This window comes from Heterodontus francisci, unplaced genomic scaffold (assembly GCF_036365525.1).
Source record: "Heterodontus francisci isolate sHetFra1 unplaced genomic scaffold, sHetFra1.hap1 HAP1_SCAFFOLD_58, whole genome shotgun sequence".
NCBI classification, from domain to species: Eukaryota; Metazoa; Chordata; class Chondrichthyes; order Heterodontiformes; family Heterodontidae; genus Heterodontus; species Heterodontus francisci.
Window position 1 is genome coordinate 2,634,185 of NW_027142006.1, and position 7,468 is coordinate 2,641,652.

Consider the following 7,468-nt stretch of genomic DNA (forward strand, 5'->3'; position numbering starts at 1 on the left):
AGGATGTGCAGCCAGAGATCGTGGTCCATATTGGTACGAACGACATAGGCAGGAAGAGAGATGAGGTTCTGCAAAGTGAATATGGGGAGTTAGGCAGAAGGTTAAAGAGCAGGACCTCTAGGGTTGTAATCTCAGGTTTACTCCCTGTGACACGTGCTAGTGCGGGTAGGAATAGGAGGATTAGGCAAATGAATGCATTGCTGAAGACTGGCGAAGGCGGGAGGGCTTCAGGTACTTGGATCATTGGGATCTCTTCTGGTGCAGAGGTGACCTGTACAAGAGGGACGGGTTGCATCTGAACTGGAAGGGGACCAATATCCTTGCAGGGAGATTTTATAGTAATACACTGGAGGGTTTAAACTAGTCTTGCAGCGGGGGTGGGACCCAAAGTAGTAGTCTCTCCGATGAGATAGTTGAGGCAAATGGAGAGGTTAAAGCAAGCAAGTCCAGTAGGCAGGCCAGGCAGGGGCAGGACAGGGAGCGTGGAAGGTCTGGTGGGCTAAACTGCATTTACTTTAATGCAAGTATCCTTACAGGTAAGGCAGATGAACTCAGAGCATGGATCGGTACATGGGATTGTGGTATTGTAGCTATTACGGAAACGTGGTTGAGGGATGGGCAGGACTGGCAGCTCAATGTTCCGCGGTACTGATCCTTCCGGCGTGACAGAGGTGGAGGTAAGAGAGGAGGGGGAGTTGCACTATTGATTAGGGAGGACATCACGGCAGTACTTAGAGAGGATATCCCGGGGTGAATGTCCAGTGAGGCCATACTGGTAGAACTTAGAAATAATAAAAGGGTGATCCCTTTGATGGGATTATACTATAGGCCCCCCAATAGTCAGAGGGAAGTGGAGGAGCATATATGTTGGGAAATCACAGATAGGTATAGGAATTATAGGGTTGTAATAGTAGGTGATTTTAACTTCCCTAATATTGACTGGGACTGCCTAAGTGCTAAGGGATCAGATGGGGAAGAATTTGTTAAGTGAGTCCAGGATAATTTTCTGAAGCAGTACGTGGATGGCCTGACTGGAGAAGGGGCTACACTCGATCTCCTGTCAGGAAATGAGGATGGGCAGGTGGTTGATATGGCAGTCGGGGAGCACTTTGGGACCAGTGACCATAACTCTATTAGCTTCAAGATAGTTATGAAAAAGAATAGGACTGGTCCTCAGGTTGAAGTCCTAAATTGGGGGAAGGCTAATTTCCATGGCATCAGACAGGAACTCTCAAAAGTTGAATGGGAGAGGCTGTTTACAGGTAAAGGGACGTCTGGCAAGTGGGAGGCTTTTAAAAGTGAGATAGGAAGAGTTCAGGGCCAGCATGTTCCTGTTAGATGGAAGGGCAAGGCTGGCAAGTTTAGGGAACCTTGGTTGACGAGGGATATTGAGGGTCTGGTCAGGACAAAGAAGGAGGCATACGTCAGGTATAGGCAGCTGGGATTGAGCGTGTCCCTCGAGAAGTATAGGAGATATAGGAGTATACTTAAGAAGGAAATTAGGAGGGCGAAAAGGGGCCATGAGATTTCCCTGGCAGATAAGATAAAGGAGAATCCTAAAAGATTCTATAAGTGTATTAAGAGTAAAAGGGTAGCTAGGGAGAGTGTAGGTCCCCTTAAGGATCAGTGTGGCAATCTATGTGTGAAGCCACGCGAAATGGGCGAGGTCTTAAATGAATATTTCTCGTCTGTATTTACCGTGGAGAAGGTCATGGAAGCTAGTGAGTTCAAGGGAGGGAACAGCGATATCCTGCAGCATATCAACATTACAAAGGAGGAGGTGTTGGAGGTTTTGAAGCGCATTAAGGTGGATAAATCCCCAGGGCCTGATCAGATGTATCCTCGGATGCTATGGGAAGCAAGGGAGGAGACTGCTGGGGCGCTGGCAGAGATTTTTGTATCATCGTTAGCCACGGGTGAGGTACCGGAAGACTGGAGGATAGCTAATTTGTTAATTAATAAATTATATAACAAATCATGTCGCCTCTTTCTCTTCTAAACTCTGGCGGAGACAAGCCTAGCTTGTCCAATCTTTCCTCGTAAGACAGCCCACCCATTCCATGTATTAGTCTCGTAAACTTTCTCTGTACTACCTCCAATGCATTTACATCCTTCCGCAAATAAGGAGACCAGTACAGTACTCAGTACTGCAGAAGAGGTCTCACCAATGTCCTGCATAGGTGAAGCATAACCTCCCTACTATTGTATTCAATTCCCATGGTGATAAATGATAACATTCGATTAGCTTTCCTAATTACGTGCTGGACCTGCATACTAACCTTTTGCAATTCATGCCCTCGGACACCCAGATCCCTCTGCATCTCAGAGCTCTGCAATCTCTCACCATTTAGATAATATGCTTTTTTATTCTTCCTGCCATAGTGGACAATTTCCGACTTTCCCACATTATACTCCATTTGCCAGGTCTTTGCCCAATCACTTAACCTATCTATATCCCTTTGTAGCCCCCTTATGTCCTCTTCACAACCTACTTTCCTACCTATCTTTGTGATCAGCAAATTTAGCAACAATACCTTCGGTCCCTTCATCTAAGTCATTTATATAAATTGTAAAAAGTTGAGGCCCCAGCACAGATCCCTGTGGCACACGACTCGTTACTTCTTGCCAACCAGAAAATGACCCATTTATGCTGACTCTCTGTTTCCTATCAGCTAGCCAATCTTCTATCCATGCCAATATGTTACCCCCGACACCATGAGCTTTTATTTTCTGCAATAACCTTTGATATGGCACCTTATCCTTCTGGAAATCAAAATACAATACATCCACTGGTTCCCCTTTATCCACAGCACATGTAACTCCCTCAAAGAACTCCAATAAATTGGTTAAACATGATTTCCCTTTCAAAAAAACATGTTGACTCTGCCTGATTACCTTAATTTTTTCTAAATGCCCTGCTATAACATCCTCTGTAATAGCTCCAAACATTTTCCCTCAGACAAATGTTAAGCTAACTGACCTGTCGTTTCCTGCTTTCTGTCTCCCTCCCTTTTTGAATAAATGAGTTACATTCACTCTTTTCCAATCTAACGGAACCTTCTCGAATCTAGGGAATTTTGGAATATTAAAACCAGCGCATCAACTATCTCACTAGCCAATTCAGGACCTGGCGACTTGTCAACCCGCAGCTCCAACAATTTGTTTAGTACCACTTCCCTGGTGATTGTAATTTTCTTGAGTTCCTCCATCCCTTCAATTTCCTGATATACGGCTAATACTGGGATGTTATTTGTATACTCAATAGTGAAGACCGATGCAAAGTATCTGTTCAATTCATCTGCCATCTCTTAATTATCCATTATTAATTCCCCAGACACACTTTCCATTGGACCAACAGTCGCTTTGTTAACTCTTTTCTTTTTAAAATATCTATCGAAACTCTTACTAGTTGTCTTGAAATTTCTTGCGAGCTTTGTCTCATACTCTAATTTTACCTTCCTTATCAATCTTTTAGTCATTCTTTGCTGTTTTTTTAATATTCTGTCCAATCTTCTGACCTGCCTCCCACCTTTGCACAATTATAGGTTTTTTCTTTAAGTTTGATAGTATCTTTAACTGTTTTCGTGAACCATGGATGGTGAGTCCCACCTTTGGAACTTTTCTTTCTCGTTGAAATGTATCTATTCTGTGTATTCTGAAATATCCCCTTAAATGTCTGCCACTGCATCTCTATTGACTTATCCCTTAACCTAATTTGCCAGTTCACTTTAGCTAGGTCTGCTTTCATGACCTTATAATTGCCCTAATTTAAATTTAAAATACTAGTCTGGGACCCACTCTCCTCTCCCTCAAACTGAATGTAAAATTCAATCATATTATAATCGCGACTACCTCGGGGCACCTTAACTATGAGGTCATTAATTAATCCTATCTCGTTGCACAATGCCAGGTCTAGTATAGCCTGCTCTCTGGTTGGCTCCAGAATGTATTGTTCCAAGAAATTATCCCCAAAACATTCTATGTATTCCTCATCTAGGCTACCTCTGCCCATCTGAATTTTCCACTCTATATGTAGATTAAAATCCCCCATAATTATCACAGTACCTTTCTGACAAGCTGCCATTATTTCTTCCTTTATATCCCATCCGACAGTGTGGTGAATGTTAGGTGGCCTGTACACCACTCCCACAAGTGACTTCTTGCCTTTATGATTTCTCATTTGTACTCAAACTGATTCTGCATCCTGATCTCCAGAACTCAGGTCATCCCTCTCGATTACGCTAATACCATTATTAATTAACAGAGCTACCCCACCACCTTTTCCTAGCTTCCTGTCCTTCCAAAATGCCATGTCACCTCCAATATTCTCATCCCAATCTATGTCGCCCTGCAGCCATGTCTCTGTAATGACTATCAGATCGTACTTATTTATTCTATTTGTGCTCCCAGTTCATCTGTTTTGTTTCAAATGCTCCATGCATTCAGATACAGAGCATTTAGTTTTGTCGTTTTATTATTTTTGTCACCTCTGGCCTTATCTGTCGATTTACTCTTAGATTTGTACATTCTGCCCCTTCCTGTCACAGTCTGCTTATCATTTCCCATATTTATACCTTTCTCTCTCGCCCTGTCTCTCCTCCTTGATTCACCATATCTTCCCAAATTTGATCCCTTGCCCCCACTATTCAGTTTAAAACCGTCTCTACGTCCCTCGTTATGTGGCTCGCTAGAACACCAGCACCAGCACGGTTCAGGTGTAGACCGTCCCAACGGTACAGCCACCTCTTTCCCCAGTACTGGTGCCAATGCCCCACAAACCAGAACCCACTACTACCACACCAGTCTTTCAGCCGCACATTACTTTCTCTAATCTTATTTGTCCTATGCCAATTTGCACATGGCTCAGGTAATAATCCAGAGATGATTAACTTTGAGGTTCTGCTTCTTAATTTGGTGCCTAGTTCCTCAGACTGACTTTGCAGAACCTCTATCCTTGTCCTGCCTATGTCTTTGGTACCGACATGGACCACGACGACTGGATCCTCCCCCTCCCATTGTATGTTTCGCTCCAGCCCTGAGCAGATGTCCTGAATCCTGGCACCGGCAGGCAACACAGCCGTCTGGACTCTTGCTTTTGCTGCAGAGAACAGAGTCAATCCACCTTATTATACTGTCCCCTACTACCACTACATTCCTTTTTTCTCCCTCTTTGAGCCGCAAACACTTACTGCAGACGTGTTTGCCCTGGATCACACTGGCATCCAGGAACTCCCACATGCTGCAGCTGTGACACATCACCTGTCCTGTCATCCTCAACGTGTTTCAATTTACTACTTAAATATTTTATTCAATTATTCATTTTATTGCATATTTTAATAAACTTACCACTAGTTTGTTTACTATTTTAAATGTTAGGACTAAAATGGATCTTAATCACTTACCAGATGCGCATCAAGCAGGTCGGTTCTTCCAAACCAATCAACTACCTGCTTGCCTGTGATGTCACAGCTTACCAGATCCTCACCAAACAGCTCCTTCCACTGCACCGAAGAAAGAACCAAATCCTGGATCCTCACTGCAGCGGCTCTCTGTTTCCCTGCTCTCACTCTCCATTGTGACGTCACTCCTCGATTTTTTTTTCCCCTGCTCTGCTCCTCTCTCTCGCTCTGTCTCCGAGTCTGTGCTTTTGGCAGATTTCTTCATTTGTTGTTCCGTTGTGCTCCTCTGTTTCTGGTCCAAAATCTGACGCTGGTGGGACTTGAACCCACCACCTTTGAATATCATCTTAATTATTATTTAGAAGTCCAACACGCTATCCATTGCGCCACAGAGCCTCACACACTTTTGTTAACATCACTAAGGCCTTTGATATTGTCAGCAGAGACGGCCTCTTCAAACTGCAATGGAACATCGGCTGCCCTCCTGACCTCTTGGGCATCATCTCTTCTTTCCACGAGAACATGCACAGTTCCATCAGTTACAATGGAGCAACATCAGACGCTTTCAAGATCAGCAGTGGGGTAAAGCAGGGCTGCGCGCTGGCGCCAACTCTCTTCGGAACAGAGGAACATAGGAGTAAGCGATTCAGCCCGTCGAACCTGCTCTGTCATTCAATTCGATCATGGCTGATCACCTACCTCAAAGCCCCTTTCCCATGCTATCCCCATATCCCTTGATGTCATGAGTATCAAGATTTCTATCAATTTCTGTCTTGAACATGCTCAATGATGGAGCTGCCACAGCCCTCTGGGGCACAGTATTCCAATGATTCACCACCGTCTGAGTGAAGAAATGCCACCCATCTCAGTTTTAAATGGCCTACTCCTTATTCTGAGACGATGTCCTTTGGTTTTAGACTCACCAACCAGGGCAAACATCCTGTCTACATCCACACTGTCACGCCCTGTAAGAATTTTGTCAGTTTCAATCAGATCACCTCTCATTCTTCGAAACTTTAAGGAATACAGGCCCAGTTTCCTCAGAAGACAATCCCACCATCCCAGGGATTAGTCTGGTGACATAAAAACAAGAAATGCTGGAACCACTCAGCAGGTCTGGCAGCATCTGTGAAAAGAGAAGCAGAGTTAACGTTTCAGGTCAGTGACCCATCTTCGGAACTGACATATATTAGAAAAGTCACAGGTTATAAGCAAGTGGGGTGGGGGTGGGGCAGGAGATAACAAAGGAGAAGGTGTAGATTGGACAAGGCCACATAGCTGACCAAAAGGTCATGCAGCAAAGGCAAACAATATGTTAATGGTGTGTTGAAAGTCAAAGCATTAGTACAGATTAGGTGTTAATGGACTGAATATTGAACAGCAGGAAGTACAAACCTGAAAAAAACAGTAGGTAAGCAAACTGAACAAACTGAGATGAAATGAAATAAATGCAAAAAAAAGATTAGTCTGTTGACCCTCTGTTTCACCCCCTCTATGGCAAGTGTATCCTTCACAAGGTGAGGAGACTAAACTGTACACAATACTCCAGTGCGGATTCACCAAGGCTCTATACAATTGCAGCAAGACATCTTTACTCCTGTACTCATGACCCCTCGTGTGGGTACAACATACCATTTGCCTTCCTAATTGATTGCTGCACCTGCACAAGAGCTTTTGGTATCTCAGGAAAAAGGACACCCAGGTCCCTTTGGACATCGACACTTCCCAACCTCTCACCATTTAAGAAATACTCTGTCTTTCTGTTTATTCTACCAAAGTGAATAACTTCACACTTATTCACATTATATTCCATATTCTTGCCCATTCACTTAGCCTCTCCAGGTCCCCTGGAAGCCTCTCTGCATCCTCCTCACAACTCACACTTCACCGAGCTTTGTGTCATCTGCAAACTTGGAAATATTACATTTAATTCCCACATCCAAATCATTTATATAGGTTGTTAACAGCTGTGGCTCCAACACTGATCCTTGCAGTACCCCAATAGTAACAGCCTGCCATCCTGAGAAGGACCCGTTATTGCTGTAATTGTGACCTGACTCCAAAAACAA

At 44.0% G+C, this 7,468-nt stretch overlaps 1 non-coding gene across 1 annotated transcript; it reads right to left on the reverse strand.

The window, feature by feature from the left end:
• Positions 1-5,704: 5,704 nt before the first annotated feature.
• On the reverse strand, positions 5,705-5,795 carry trnar-ucu (transfer RNA arginine (anticodon UCU)). The gene is given in 2 exon segments: positions 5,705-5,740; positions 5,759-5,795. It is a non-coding gene; the product is annotated as a tRNA-Arg (tRNA).
• Positions 5,796-7,468: the final 1,673 nt, after the last annotated feature.